Source organism: Camellia sinensis, chromosome 4 (genome assembly GCF_055761805.1).
Source record: "Camellia sinensis isolate YWXY chromosome 4, ASM5576180v1, whole genome shotgun sequence".
Taxonomy (NCBI): Eukaryota; Viridiplantae; Streptophyta; class Magnoliopsida; order Ericales; family Theaceae; genus Camellia; species Camellia sinensis.
In genome coordinates this window covers 26,481,860-26,498,850 of record NC_138964.1, presented here as the reverse complement: position 1 = coordinate 26,498,850, position 16,991 = coordinate 26,481,860, and the positions used below count along the sequence as shown (strand labels likewise).

The following is a 16,991-nucleotide window of genomic DNA, read 5'->3' as shown; positions in this document are numbered from 1 at the left end:
TAAAATACATATAAATATGATATTACACCTAACATATAACCATATCCATAGCAAAAACAAAACAAGAGTCACCAGAGTAACAATCATATAACAATACAAGGGATGCGATTTCAACAGGTGGCTTGTGCGGATTTTGTTTGGGTGTTCGGACAACCGAATCACCCGACCAAACCCCATTGTGAACAGGGAGGGACCTGGCTAGGGGAATTTAGGAGTTAGTGCCCATGATTTGTGTCACTCCAAGAAGACCAATTATTTTGTGGAATTAGAGGTGATTAGGCCTAAGTTAAGCCTCGAAGGCTTTGGGCCTGGTCAGTCCCTGGACCTCGTGGAATCATTTTTCCGGACCAAATGAGACCTATTTTGGGACTGTACAAAGGTGGTTCTTCCTCTCATATGCCTAAAATTACAAGCCAGATATGGTCAAATGTTGTTGATAACCTTGGAAAAGGAGACGATTGCAACCAACTTCCAGTCGGCTGAAGTTTACAAATTTACAAAATTTCAATTTCATAGTTGGTCAATGGTTTCAAAACAAAACAAGCAGCGGAAACCGAACCGAACTAAACTAAACTACACGTGTTTCTATTGGACTGGTTTAACAGATTGCATCCTTATCACCTCGTCTCTGCATCCCAGATTTGTTATTTTTGTGGCATTGATTGAGTAGTTGGACATTTACATTTATCTTTCGACATTTCAATTGTCTAAATGCTGACTTTCAAGTTCCAACGTAATTTAGACCTCACTTATCTAATTAAATGTTGTTTAGATCTCTCAAATTCCAATCTCTTCTCTCTAGTAAATGAAAACTTATCTAATAAATTATCAGTGAATGGATTACATGTGCAAGAGATACTCAGCTATTGTTCGGTTGCTGAGGAGCTTTAAACTTGGGCCCTCTCTTGGTTTAGTGTGGCTTGGTGTTCCTGGCAACTCTAATGCCTTGGTTGTTGAAGAGGGAAAAGGGTGGGGATCAGAAATAATTGGATTATTATCCATCTTGGCTTGATGTGGCTTACTTAGTTAGCAGGATAGGAAACATAAGACAATTTGATAGTACCGAATATTCCTTGTCTTTGCCCGTTATATTGATGTACCTTATTTCTAGTATTTTGTATATTTGGGATCTGTTGGCCAATGTTACATGGATTCTTAAAAATATATCAAATATCCATTTCGGACACTTCACACTGGGATTAGGGTTTGGTATACGTGTCTCACACTTGCAATTGAACACTTCTTGAGAGAAACTAAATTGGATTTTATATAAATTTTCATGACCGTTATGAGGGTGAAGTGCCACTTTCCCTCTCCTATCTCTTCAACTTTGCGTGTTACTGTTCACCTCCCTAAAAAACTAAACCCTAGTTTATCAAGTACAAACCATCCCCCACCTATTCCCATACCTATGAGCTACTAATTTAATCTAAAAATCCATAAATCAGTGTTATCCAGTCCCTTTAATTGCACTATTTCAGAAATGATGCAATCTGAAAGTTATAGAAATCAATTCAATTCCACCCTTTTCCTTTTCACAAACACAAATCTTTCTTTTACCTCTTACAACACTAACCCTAGAAGCTTTTCAAGACCAAAGCCCAGACCCACGTCCACAACTGACACCCATATCCAAGAACATGTACACCATATGTCTAGACCAAGTATAGAATTTGTAGAGCTTTTGGATATGCAAGGACGTGTAAAGTGCCTTTTGGCAGTGGCATCTTTTCACACACAAGAAGCATTCCCATGGAGGCCTCGGTTTATAAAATTGTTTACGTATAAAAAAAGGAAATTTAAGATAAAGAATTGAAAGGGGTAAGAACAACCCCAAAATTGTGTCTTCAAACTCAAATCACTACCTTTTGTTGCAATTTTTGGAACCCTTAAATCCCCATAATTTACCACCCATCCACCCTTCAAAAACCAATATCACCCACCCAAAGCCTATTTTTAGGTGGCCATTTATGAGGCTTGGTTTCACTACTAGAAGGAGCAGTTAACCTCATCTTGTCCTACATTGTAGGTCATTAACTTATCTTGTCACTTCACACTTCTCTTTCTCTGTCTTCCCACTACAGGCCTTAACAAGGAAAAATAGAAAGCAAAAAAAGCTGGCTGTTATGGCACAAAGCATCCAAGTAGCAAAACACCCAGCAACACCAAACAATAAAAATAACAGTAAAAAAGTAACAAATACTTCCTAACATTTGGGTTTGGGGGGGGGGGGGGGGGGGGGTTGGGGGGAGACACATTTGTTTGCTGCAGCATGGGCAAGCCAGGACTCCATGACTAAGACAACGTATCTTCTGTAAGAAAACATGTCAAAAACTCGCATACCATTTTTCTTTCTTTATAATTACTTATGAAGCAAAAGTAAGTTTCAATTAGAACTCAATAAATCACCTAATTGAGTCTTTATGTACTCAGTAGGGGAATCATAGGAAATGAACCTGTAAAAAAAAGGGTACCCCAAGAGTTAACTAGCCATTCAATGACATAGTAACTTGAATTTTTGCCTGAGGATATGGTTATTTATTAGATATAATATCGTATTTATATGAATTTTTTATATCAGAGACGAACATGAGTAACTTGTTTGTTTGATGAAAACATATTCATATTTGATCATTTTGGCCTCAATGCCTATCCATGGAGATTTTCTAACCGTTATGCTCTCAGTATAATACTTCTCAATCTGCAATATGCTTATAGTCAGATCAGAATTTGTTACACTAATCACCAGTTCATATATATTCAAAAATTAAAAAAACTAAAAAAGTTAAGATAAGTACAAACTTGAATTAAACATCAAGAAGATAAGCTAAGAACCCGATAATCCGTTAAATGTGAAACTATTGAATTGTCCTAAACTAGTACCTAAAAAGACAGCATGCAAAAATTAACAGGATAACAAATACTAGATTTATTAAATGTGAAACTATTGAAACCTACTATATGTGCTTTAAGCCTAAAATAGGTCGTTTTGACCAAATCATTTTTACCATAATAGTCTCTTTACTTCCTCAAAGCACGTCAAATTGCCACAGTAGTTGTCGACATTGGTTCTAGCATCCAATCTCTAGCTCTCATTGCCAAAAAATCCACAATCTAGTTTTCCTCTCTAAGATTTAATCAAACATCTAATTCTAGAACTCTTTAACGGGTAATCTCTTATAGGTACAAAAATGCATTAGAGCAAAGAAAAAAATTTATTTGCAAGACTTCTAAATAACAATATATGAAGAAATAATTCATACATGTAGAGATCGTAATATTCCACGAGTAATTTGCCGCCTTTGATAGCTTTAATAATGAATGAGTCATCCAATTGTATTAACATCTACGTGAACCCATACTGTCGAGCCAGAATGAGACTACATTCGGCAACTGTTAACTTAGCTTTGTAGCTGTTGCGTACACCTCCTCTAATTCGTATAACAAGTATAGTTTTAATCGTACCCAAATAATCGCGGAAAACAACACCATTGAACCATAAACAATCCCACCTATCCTAATGAATGATGCATATGAGTTGATTTTATTCCAATACATGGAAGGAGGAACCCAAATAAACCTACCAATTGATTGTTCCAAGTGTAGAATATTAATAATATTCAACACATTAATTGTCTGAACTTTAATAAAATCCTCGAAACAGCCATACTGATACGGACCCAATTTCAAAAATAAGTCCATATACTCCTTCACGGAAATGTATATGGGTCTTTTCAATTTCGATTATAATCCACATAAGGTACGAAGATGTGGTAAATGCTCTTCTTTGAATTGGGTTGTCAAGCTAATCTCAAACGGGATCGATATACAATAATCCATATTTTTAACTAAAAAACTAATCACAAGTCTTATACCAAAAAGAACCATTTGAAACCTGCGGAATTAACAAAATACAACAATCAATTTTTAAAAAGATATATACGTAACAAAGTTAATAACTATCATTATATGAATACTCCTCTTTACTTACTAACTGATTTCATTCAAGCGGGATGATACAATAAGTGAGGAGTATTCATATAATAATAAATGTTATTATCTTTGTTATGTATGTATCTTCTTGAAAATTGTTTATATTATTTTTTTAATTTTGTAGGTTTCAAAATGGAACCTTTTCGTATAAAACCTGTGATTAGTTTTTTAGTTAGAAATAGGGATTATTGTATGTCAACTCCATTTAAGATTAGTTTGAGAACCCAATTCGAAGAAAAACATTTACCCCATCTCCGTATTTTATACAAATTACAATCGAAATTGACACCACCCACCTACATTTCCATATATATGGACATATTTTTGAATTTTGATCCGCATAAGTACGGCCATTTCTTAGAACAACCAATTGGTAGCGTTATTTGGAGTCCTCCTTCCATGAATTGGATTAAAATGGCATGCCAAGCCACGGTCTTGGTCGGCATGCCATGTCCCGGCATTGCCCAGCATGCCAAGGCCGGCAGATGAGACTGTTTATGCTTCAACGGGGTAATTTTCCGAAATCATTTGGGTACAATTAAAACTATATAAGTTATACAGCTCAGAGTTGTTACGCGACAAATACGAAGCTGAGCTAAAAGCTACCGAATGTGGCCTCGTTCTAGCTCGACAATATGGGTTCACATAGATATTAATACAATTGGATAACTCATTCATTGTTAAAGCTATTAAAGGTGGCGAATTACTAATAGAATATTACGATCTCTACATGTATGAATCATTACTTTATTTGTTATTACTTATAAATCGTTCAAATGATTTTTTTTTTTTACACTAATGCATTTTTATAACTACAGGAAATTACCTCCAAAAGAGTTCAACAATTACATGTTTGATTACACCCTCGAGAGAGATACCAGGCCGTGAATTTTTTGGCTACGAGAGCCAGAGATTGGATGCTAGAACTAACCTTGAAGACTACTACGGCAATTCAACGTGCTTTTGAGAAAGTGAGAGACTAATATGAAGAGAATTATTTGGCCGAGACGACTTACTTTAGGCTTAAAGCGCAGATAGCAGGTTTGAATAGTTTCACATTTAATAAATCTAATATTTGCTATCCTGTTAATTTTTGCATGTCGCCTTTCTAGGTGCTAGTTTGGGACAATTCAATAGTTTCACATTAAACGGTTTATCGGCTTCTTCGCCTATTTTCTCGATGTTTAATTTTAGTTTGTACTAATCTAAACTTTTGATTTTTTAATTTTTGAATATATACGAATTCGTAATTAGATAAACTAATTTTGATCTGACTATGAGCATACTGCAGAGTGAGTAGTATTATATCGAGAGCATAAGAGTTAAAAAATCTCCATGGATAGGCATTTAGGCCAAAACGATCAAATATAAATATGTTTTCATCAAACAAATAAGTTACTCATGTTCATCTATGATAACTGAAATTCATTTTAAAATACATATAAACATATAAGTGAAAACCCGGTAAACCATTAAATGTGAAACTATTGGATTCTCCCAAATTAGCATCCAGAAAAACAATATGCAAAAATTAACAGGATAGCAAATACTAAACTTATTAAATGTGAAACTATTGAAACCTACTATATGCGCTTTAAGTCTAAAATAAGTCGTCCCGACCAAATCATTTTTGCCATAACAGTCTCTTTACTTCCTCAAAGCACGGCAAATTGCCACAGTAGTTGTCGACATCAAACATCTAATTCTTGAACTCTTTAACGGATAATTTCCTATAGGTACAAAAATGCATTAGAGCAAAGAATAAATAACAATATATGAATAAATAATTCATACATGTAGAGATCGTAATATTCCACGGGTAATTTGCCGCCTTTGATAGCTTTAATAATGAATGAGTCATCCAATTGTATTAACATCTATGTGAACCCATATTGTCGAGCTAGGAGGCTACATTCAGCAGCTTTTAACTCAACTTCGTAGCCGTCGCGAACACCTTTGAGCCGTAAAACATGTATAAAACATGTATAGCTTCTCGGAAAACAATCCCACTAAACCATAAACAGTCCCACCTGTCCTAATGCATCTGAGTTGATTTCATTCCAATCCATTGAAGGAGGAACCCAAATAAGCCTACCAATTGGTTGTTCCAAGTGTACACTAATTGTCTGAACTCAAATAAATTCTTCGAAATAGTCATACTTATGCGGACCTAATTTAAAAAATATGTCCATATACTCTTTCACGGAAATTTATATGGGTCTTTTCAATTTCGACTATAATCCGTATAAAGTACGAAGATGTGGTAAATGGTTTTCTTTAAATTGAGTTCTCAAACTAATCTCAAATGGAATCGATATACAATAATCTATATTTCTAACTTACTAACTGAGGGATTGTTTGGAATGATCTAAATAAGTGCACTTTTTGACTTTTTATGAAATATGGGTTGGGTTTGGGTTGGGTTGAAGTGATATGTTAGAAAGGCGATGTGACTTAAATAAGATAGTGACTTTTTGAATTTTTTAAGAGTTGCCAAACTTAGCCTGATTCAACTGATTCATGTCATTCAAGAGGGATGATCCAATAAGTGAGGAGTATTCATATAATAATAAGTGTTATTGTCTTTGTTATGTATATATCTTCTTGAAAATTATTAATATTATTTTTTTAATTATGTAGGTTTCAAAATGAAACCTTTTTATATAAGACCTGTTATTAATTTTTTTTTTTTGGGTTAGAAATGGGGATTATTGTATGTCAACTCATTTGAGATTAGTTTGTGAACCCAATTCGAAAAAAAGCATTTACCCCACCTTCGTACTTTATACGGATTACAATTGAAATTAACACAGCCCATATACACTTCCATATATAAGTATATGGACATATTTTCGAGTTTGGACCCGCATGAGTACGGCAATTTCAAGGAGTTCATTAAAATTCAAAAAATTAAACTCTTAGAACAACCAATTAGTAGGGTTATTTGGATTCCGCCTTCCATGAATTGGATTAAAATCAACTCAGATATATCATTCATTAAGACAGATGGAACCGTTTATGCTTCAGCGGGTTGTTTTCCAAGATCATTTGGTATGATTAAAGCTATACAAGCTATACTGCTCAAAGTTGTTCACGACAAATACGAAGCTAAGCTAAAAGCTGCAAAATGTAACCTCCTTCTAACTCGACAATGTGTTCACATAGATATTAATACAATTGAATAACACATTCATTGTTAAAACTATTAAAGGCGGCGAATTACCAGTGGAATATTACGATTTCTCCAAGCATGAATTATTGCTTTATTTATTTTTATTTATAAGTCGTTCAAATAATTTTTTTTTCTTTTACACTAACGCATTTTTGTACCTACAGGAAATTACCTCCTAAAGAGTTCAACAATTATATGTTTGATTACATCTCTAGGGAGGGATACCAGGTTATGAATTTTTTGGCTGCGAGAGCCAGAGATTGGATGCCAGAACGAACCTCGAACACTACTACGACAATTCACCATGCTTTTGAGAAAGTGAGATATCATTATGGCAAGAATGATTTGGCCGAGACGACTTATTTTAGCCTTAAAGCACAGATAGCATATCTCAATAATTTCACATTTAATAAGTCTAATATTTGTTATCCTATTAATTTTTGCACGTCATCTTTCTAGGTGCTAATTTTGGACAATTCAATAGTTTCGCGTTTAATGGTTTATCGGCTTTTCGCCTATCTTCTTGATGTTTAATTCTAGTTTATACTTATCTTAACTTTCGGTTTTTTAATTTTTGAATATCTATGAACTGGTGATTAGTGCAACTAATTTTGATCTAACTATGAGCATACTGCAGAATGAGTAGTATTATACCAAGAACATGAGAGTCAGAAAATCTACACGGATAGGCATTTAGACCAAAATAATCAAATGTAAATATGTATTCATCAAACAAATAAGTTACTCAGGTTCGTCTATGAAAACAGAAATTCATAACAAAATACATATAAATACGATATTATACCTAACATATAACCATATCCACAGACAAAACAGAACTAGAGTCACCGGAGTGAAAATCATATAACAATATAGGGCATGCTATTTCAAGAGGTGGCTCGTACGGATTTTGGTTGGGTGTTCGAACAACCGAATCACCCGACCAAACCCCATTGTGAACGGGGAAGGGCCTAGCTAGGGGACTTTAGGAGTTAGTGACCATGATTTGTGTCACTCCAAGAAGACCAATTATGTTGTGGAATTAGAGGTGATTAGGCCTAAGTTAAGCCTCAAAGGCTTTGGGCCTGGTCCAGTCCCTGGGCCTGGTGGAATCATTTTTTCGGACCAAATGAGACCTATTTTGGGACAGTCCAAAGGTGGTCTTTCCTCTCAAATGCCTAAAATTACAAGCCAGATATGGGTCAAATGTTGTTGATAACCTTGGAAAAAGAGACCACTGCAACCAACTTTCGTTCAGCTGCAATTTACAAATTTACAAAATTTCAATTTCATAGTTGGTCAATGGTTTTAAAACTAAACAACAGGCGGAAACCAAACCGACCTAAACGCTGCTATACACGTGTTTCTATTGGACTGGTTTAATAGATTGCATCCTTATCACATCGTCTCTGCATCCCAGATTGTTGTTTTTGTGGCATTGATTGAGTAGTTGGAAATTTACATTTATCTTTCGACATTTCAATTGTCTAAATGCTGACTTCCAAGTTCCAACGTAATTTAGATCTCACTTATCTAATTAAATGTTGTTTATATCTCTCAAATTCCAATCTCTTCTCTAGTAAATGAAAACTTATCTAATAATTTATCTGTGAATTGATTACATGTGCAAGAGATACTCAGCTATTGTTCGGTGGCTGAGGAGCTTTAAACTTTGGCCCCTCTTGGTTTAGTGTGGCTTGGGTGTTCCTGGCAACTCTAATGCCTTGGTTGTTGAAGAGGGGAAAAGGTGGGGAAGAGAAATAATTGGATTATTATCCATCTTGGCTTGATGTGGCTTATTTAGTTGGCAGGATAGGAAACTGATGCAGAACAGGTTCAAGTTCAAAGGAAAAGTAATTAATGGATACATTGGATACATTGGATACACTTCATTCCTTGTATTAATGGATACATTGGATACATTTCATTCCTTGTATTCATGGATACATTGGATTGTATTCATGTCTTTCAATCTCTTCAAGATCTAAAGGTTAGGTTCTTTGTATTTGATTAGTATTTATTTCTGTATTAGGAAATTCACAGTTTGAGTATCTAGTAGTTAGTATAAATATGTTTGTAAGCCCTGTGGCAAAAATATAGAAAGAAAAAAAAAAAGAGTTTTTTTTTTAAGAATATAACCAGAGTTCTCTCCATTTGCCTTGTGCGCAAGGTTGTTTATCTTTGCTCGTGAATTCGAGTTGTTACCATCCGAAGAACAATATCTTCCCCTTCGTCTACTAGAACGATATCTAGTCGTTCATTCCGTTACAACGCTGCGTCAAGTGGTATCAGAGCGAGGTCCTCCCTTGTCTCAATGGCCAACGACGGTGAGACTTCACCAAAATCTAACAATGCAGCTGTGTGGGGTGCAATTGAGAGGCAACAACAACAGTTGGACCAGATTCTTGGTCTTCTCAATAGATTGAATCTCAACGCCGAGAGAGCAACAACAGAGGATCCTATTGCGCCTCGCGGCCAGCATGTTCGTGAACCAAGGGTAGGCAACAATCCTGAATGCTTAGGGGTTCCTCCTAGGCGTGTTGTAAACAACCCAGTTTACGATGGTGATTCAACAGATGATGATCTTGAGCAGATCGCAATGTACGAGGAGCCCAGAGAAGGTGTTCAGTATAACAACAATAACTACCGTATGAGGATGGACCTCCCTTCCTTCAATGGGCAGTTAAACATTGAAGATTTTCTGGATTGGTTGAATGAAGTAGAACGGTTCTTCGATTACATGGATATCGAAGAAGAGAAGAAGGTGAAATTGTTGCGTACAAACTGAAAAGTGGTGCTTCTGCATGGTGGGAGCAATTGCAATTGTCTAGGATGTGACAAGGCAAGAGTAAGATTTGGGCTTGGCACCGAATGAAGCAATTGATGAGAGCAGGTTTTCTTCCTCCAGATTATGATCAGGTTCTGTTCCATCAGTACCAACGATGTCAACAAGGAGCCAGATCAGTCCATGAGTATTCTGCTGAGTTCCAACAACTTTCCTCCCATAACAACTTACCGGAAACGAAGGACAATTGGTGGTGCGATTTGTGGATGGATTGCGTACAAATCTACAGGATGTGGTTAACATGCAAACGGTTCATACGTTGCTGGATGCCATTCAATTGGCAACAAGGGCCGAATTGCAATTAGCTAGAAGAATGGGTTTTCGAAATCAGCCCTCTACCAGGACAGTCATGCCTTCACCAGTACAAAATCAGTCCGAGCAGGGTAAAGGAAAAGCTGTCACTGAAGCGGGTCAAAGTCAAGCATCTTAGAATCAGAACAAGGCCCCATGGAAAGGTCAGACTCATGCAAAGACGAGTACAAGTAGTTCAAGAACACAGAGTGACCCTTACGCTCCATCACGAAGTGATAAGTGTTACCGTTGCGGAGAAGTTGGACACTATTCTAATCGTTGTCCCTAGCGATGTACTGCCAACGTAGTTGAGCATGAGGAAGAAGAAGGCAGACAAGAGGAGGAGAATTTCGAAGAAGAAGATTCAGCAGAATGGACACATGAAGATGAGGGTGTATCGCTTGTTGTACAGCGTTTGATGCACATACCACGGAAAGAGGATGTTCAGAGGCACAATATCTTTAAAATTCGTTGTACCGTCAACCAGCGAGTCTGTGATTTGATTATTGATGGAGGTAGCCGTGAAAATATCGTGTCAAGGACTATGGTTGATAAGTTGAGTCTTCCAACAAAGAAACATCCGTCTCCTTATAGTATTGGCTGGATCACAGATGTCGATGAAACAAAAGTAACAGAACAATGTGTTATTCCTTTCTCTATTGTGCCAAATTATAGAGATGAGGTTTTTGTGCGATGTGGTCGACATGAATGCTTGTCATATGTTGTTGGGTAGGCCGTGGCAGTTTGATTTGAACACTGTGCATAGGGGAAAGGAAAATACTTACACCTTTTACAAGGATAAAGTAAAAGTTGTCTTGGCTCCTATGAGGTGTGAAATTCCAGTAACAGCCTCCCCAACCAAGGCAGAATCTTTCCTTATAATACCAGATTTTATAAAAGAAATCAAGGAAACGCAATTGGTTTATGCTTTAGTGGTCAAGGGTGAAGAACAAGAAAAATTTGTCATTGCGATACCAGAGCGAGTTAAGCCATTAATTACTGAGTTTCAGGGACTTGCGCCAGGCGAGCTGCCAGCAGGGTTACCTCCTATGCGGAACATCCAGCATGAGATTGATTTTGTTCCCGGAGCAAGTTTACCGAACCTGCCACATTACAGAATGAGTCCGAAAGAGTTTCAGATTTTGCAGGACCAGGTTAATGATTTGCTGCAGAAAGGTCTAATCAGAGAGAGTATGAGTCCGTGTGCAGTGCCAGCCTTGCTAACTCCAAAGAAAGATGGAAGTTGGAGGATGTGCATTGACAGTAGAGCCATCAACAAGATCACGGTAAAGTACCGATTTCCTATACCAAGGTTAGATGATATGCTGGATAAATTGAATGGTTCGAAAGTGTTTTCAAAGATCAATTTGAAAAGTGGTTACCATCAGATTCGCATCTACCCCGGTGATGAGTGGAAAGCAGCATTCAAGACAAGAGAAGGGTTGTATGAGTGGCTTGTTATGCCATTCGGATTGTCTAACGTGCCGAGTACATTCATGCGATTAATGAATCAAGTATTCCAGCCTCTTGGAAAGTTCGTAGTTGTCTATTTTGATGATATCCTTATTTATAGTCATGATGAAGAAGAGCATATGCAACACTTGAGGAAAGTTTTCAATGTTTTGCATGAGAACAATTTATATGTGAATTTGAAGAAGTGCAGTTTTTTGACAGACAGCTTGATCTTCCTGGCTATGTTGTGAGTGCCGAAGGGATCAAGGTTGATGAGGCTAAGGTTAAAGCCATTTGAGAGTGGCCAACCCCAAAGTCCATTACCGACGTACGCAGTTTTCATGGTATGGCAACTTTTTATAGACGTTTTGTGCGGAATTTCAGTACCATTGCTGCCCCACTCACAGATTGCATGAAGCATAAGCAATTTGTGTGGACTGATGCTGCAGAACAGAACTTTGCGGTTTTGAAAGAGAGGTTGACCACAACACTGGTTTTAGCCATGCCGGACTTTGATAAGTTGTTTGAGGTTGATTGTGATGCTTCCGGTATTGGCATTGGAGCTGTTCTTTCTCAAGAAGGCCGACCCATAGCCTTCTTCAGCGAGAAACTAAGTGATGCTCGACAGAAGTGGACGACGTATGAGCAAGAGCTGTATGCAGTAGTACGAAGTTTGTACCATTGGGAGCCATATCTGATTCAACGGGAATTTGTGTTAAACAGTCATCACCAAGCTCTCGAGTATCTTCAGAATGCTACCAAGCCAAACCGAATGCATGCCAGGTGGATTGCTTATATACAAAAGTTTATCTTTTTTCTTAAGCACAAATCTGGTCAATTAAATAAAGTAGCTGATGCGTTGAGTCGACGAGCTTCTTTACTTATCATTGCGAAAAATGAGATTTCTGGTTTTGAATATTTGAAAGAGCTTTATGCTGATGATGAGGACTTTAAAGATGCATGGGCACAATGCAATTCAGGTTTTCAAGAATCTAGCACATACCTACTACTTGAGGGATTTTTATTCTTCGATGATCGTCTTTGTATTCCTCGCGGGTTTTTGCGAGAGCACATTATTCGAGAAACTCATGGTGGAGGCTTGGGAGGGCACTTGGGGCGAGACAAGAACATCGCTATGGTCAAATCTCGATATTATTGGCCTTAGTTGAAAAGAGATGTAGAGAGGTATGTGAAGCGTTGTTACACATGTCAGACTGTGAAGGGTCCGGCACAAAATACTGGATTATATACGCCTCTTCCTATTCCAGAATTTCCTTGGAAGGATCTGTCCATGGATTTTGTTCTTGGTCTTCCGCGAACACAGCGTGGTGCGGATTCTATTTTTGTTGTTGTTGATAGGTTTTCGAAGATGGCGCATTTTATTCCTTGCAGGAAAACACATAATGCCAACAATATTGCTCAACTATTCTTTCGCAAGGTAGTTCGTCTCCATGGTGTGCCAAAGTCTATAGTTTCCGATCGCGATAGCAAGTTTCTGAGTTATTTTTGGAGGTCTCTTTGGAAGCGGCTGGATACAACTTTGCAGTATAGTACTACTTGTCATCCCCAAACTGATGGTCAAACAGAGGTAGTGAATCGTACATTGGGAAATATTTTGCGGAGTTTGTGTCAAGAAAGTCCAAGGCAGCGGGATTTTGTTATTTCTCAAGCGGAGTTTGCTTATAACAATGTGCCAAACCGTTCGACTGGAAAGTCTCCGTTCGAGATTGTTTATGTTCGTCATGCTGATGTGCCTTTACCATTATTGATGGAAGAAGTGGTGGGCCCCTCTCATCGATGATATTATTACACTTCAGTCAATACTCAGAATCCCACTGAGAAAAGCTGTGTAATAAAATTATTCGATCTTATCTTTAGTTTGTCGTATTGTTAGATATTTGTGGAAAAGTATTCCCCACTATCTAAAGGTTTGGTGTCGTGTTTTTAAGAAGAATGGGCTAATTCTGAGTCCAACGAAGATGAAAATTGCTGCAGTCCAAATGGATTTTTTGGGATCCACAATCGATCCCCGCTGCATACCTTAGATTCGGTTCCTCTTCCCAAGTTTCCAAGAATGTGTATCATTGCTGATCATATGGTGGAAAAGGTGGCCAACATTCATGCAGATGTTCGAAAGAAATTGGAAGAATCAACTGCGAAGTATAAAACCGCTGCAGATGTACATCCACGAGTGAAGACTTTTGAAGTTGGTGATATGGTAATGGTTCACTTGCGTAAAGAGAGGTTTCCAGTGGGCACATACAGTAAGCTTAAACAGAAGAAGATTGGTCCTGTTCGCATTTTGAAGAAGATCAATGATAATGCTTATGTGGTGGATCTTCCAGAAGATTTAGCCATCTCCAAAACTTTCAATGTCCAAGACTTATTTGCGTATCATACGACTCCAGATATCCCAATTCTTCTAGTTAACTCGGGGACGAGTTCTTTCAAAGAAGGGGAGACTGATGCAGAACAGGTTCAAGTTCAAAGGAAAATTAATTAATGGATACATTGGATACACTTCATTCCTTGTATTAATGGATACATTGGATACATTTCATTCCTTGTATTCATGGATACATTGGATTGTATTCATGTCTTTCAAACTCTTCAAGATCAAAAGGTTAGGTTCTTTGTATTTGATACATTGTATTTGGTACAAGAGTTTAAGGGAGTGTTTTAGTATTTATTTCTGTATTAGGAAATTCACAGTTTGAGTATCTAGTAGTTAGTATAAATATGTCTGTAAGCCCTGTGGCAAAAATATAGAAAGAAAAAAAAAAAGAGTTTTTTTTTTTAAGAATATAGCCAGAGTTCTCTCCATTTGCCTTGTGCGCAAGGTTGTTTATCTTTGCTCGTGAATTCGAGTTGTTACCGTCCAAAGAACAATATCTTTCCCTTCGTCTACTAGAACGATATCTAGTCATTCATTCCGTTACAACGCTGCGTCAGAAACATAAGACAATTTGATAGTACTGAATATTCCTTGTCTTTGCCCGTTATATTGATGTACCTTATTTCTAGTATTTTGTATATTTGAGATCTGTTGGCCAATGTTACATAGATTCTTAAAAATATATCAAATATCCATTTCGGACACTTCACACTTGGATTAGGGTTTGGGATATGCATCTCACACTTGCCATTGAACACTTCTTGTGAGAAACTAAATTGGATTTTATATAAATTTTCATGAATGTTACAAGGGTGAAGTGCCACTTTCCTTCTCGTATCTCTTCATCTTTGCGTGTTACTGTTCACCTCCCTCAAACGTGCCCCTTTCAGCTACTAAACCCTAGCTTATCAAGTACAAACCAACCCCAACTTATTCCCATACCTATTAGCTACTAATTTAATCTTAAAATCCATACCTATTAGCTACTAATTTAATCTTAAAATCCATAAATCAATGTTATCCAGTCCCTTTAATTGCACTATTTCAGAAATGATGCAATCTGCAAGTTATAGAAATCAATTCAATTCCACCCCCTTCCTTTTCATAAACACAAATCTTTCTTTTACCTCTTACAACACCTAAGAAGCACGGGTGCGGGTGCGGGTACGATACGGGTACGCCAATACGGCAAATTTTTAAAAAAGTAGAGTACGGGGTACAGCTGGGGTACGCCACTTTTTTTTTAAATTTTTTTTTTTTAAATTTATAGCTAAACATCCAACATACAAATTAAATTCAATAACATAATTAAAAAGAGAAATTACAAAAAAAAAAAGAGGAAACATAAAAAAAAAAGGAGTACAAAAATCTAGAAAAAAAATGAAAAAAGAAAATTTGTTTCAGTTTTTTTGATAACATGTGAAATGCTGTGGGGGGCACCCTCCATATTTGTGTAATAAAAAATATGGATGTAATTCCCCTTTTTTTTTTTTAAGTATATCAAAGAAAAGATATTATAAACAAAAACGTTTTTTTACATTACACCCATTAGCTTAATCAAATTTTAATATAACTCAACACAAGTTGTTCACATTGATTCAAAAACCAATCTGTTCTGGTAAGTTTGTTTAGCATGAAAGAGTCGGAAACAACAACAAAATTAGTTTTTTCCATACAACACATATTAGCAATGGTAATTGAGTTTTTAATTTCTTGCACAAAAAATAATAATAATAATAATAATAAAAAAATTTGTCCATGCAATGCAAGGGGATACCTATAGTTAAAATTATAAAAAAATTCTCTATCTTTTTCCTGCAAAAATTTCTTCCTAATAAAATGTTTACAAGAAAATATATTTTCCTTTCCTTCCTTTCATTTGACATTCAAACAAATTTTCATTCTAATCAAACAGAGCCTAAGACAAAGAAACAGCTTAACAACCATTACAACAGAACAAACCTCTCATTCCAACAAACAGTCTAAAAAACCAACTGAATATATTAATATACGCATTCAAACACATAAAAAGAAAACAGAGATTGAGATTCAAAAGAAAGAGCATGCAAAAACAGAACAGCATTCAAAACCCTAGAAACGGAGGGAAAAGAGGGAGTACCTGACGAGAAGACGAGTCGTCATTGGAGCGGAGGGGGTCGTTTGCTGCCAAGGAGGAGTACAAAAATCAGGGGAAAAAAAATGAAAAAAGAGAAACAGAAATCTGGAAAAAAAAAATGAAAAATGATGTCTTCGTTCTTCGTTTGCTGCGAAGAAACAGAAGAAAAAAAACTGGAAAAAAAAAAATGAAAGAAGTGGAAGAATCGAAGAACAAAGAGATCGAAGATGGACAGAACAAAGAAACAAATCTGGACAGAACAAAGAAAAGGAAGAAGAGTCGAAGAAGAAGAGGAGGCAGAATTGAAGATGAACTTACCGGAATGTGATCTTTGAAGGGGAGAATCGATTAGCAACTTCGATAAAACCTCATCAATAGCTTCGCAGGAAGTAGTTCTTCAGCTCTTGGGGTCTGTGTCTTTCAAGAAAAAGAGAGAGACAATCGAACAGAGTAGAACCCTAATTTTAATTTGTCTCACGTTTTGTTTATTACAAAAGTACCCCGAATTTACATAATTTTTTTAAATAGACCAAAAAACTTGCTCCGGTACCCTTTACTTTGGAAAAAATCTGTTTTGTATCCCAAAGTACCCAAAAACGTACCCGCAGCATACCCATCGCGTACATATCACGTACCCATCATCATACTGATCGTATAAAACGTACGCGGTGCGTTTTTGGCGTACCCGATACGCATGCCGGCACCTAGTAAGTACCCGGTACTTGTA

At 36.7% G+C, this 16,991-nt stretch overlaps 1 long non-coding RNA gene across 26 annotated transcripts in view; it reads right to left on the bottom strand.

The window, feature by feature from the left end:
- The window catches only part of LOC145824529 (uncharacterized), a 36,456-nt gene extending 19,734 nt beyond the window's left edge, over positions 1-16,722 (bottom strand). For all 26 annotated transcript variants that reach the window (XR_014366228.1, XR_014366230.1, XR_014366224.1 and 23 more), the window contains exons 1-2: positions 16,583-16,722; positions 16,268-16,311 (exon numbers count right to left, since the gene is read on the bottom strand). This is a non-coding gene — a long non-coding RNA (uncharacterized LOC145824529). The remainder of the gene's footprint in view (positions 1-16,267; positions 16,312-16,582) is intronic.
- Between the last annotated feature and the right edge of the window lie 269 nt (positions 16,723-16,991).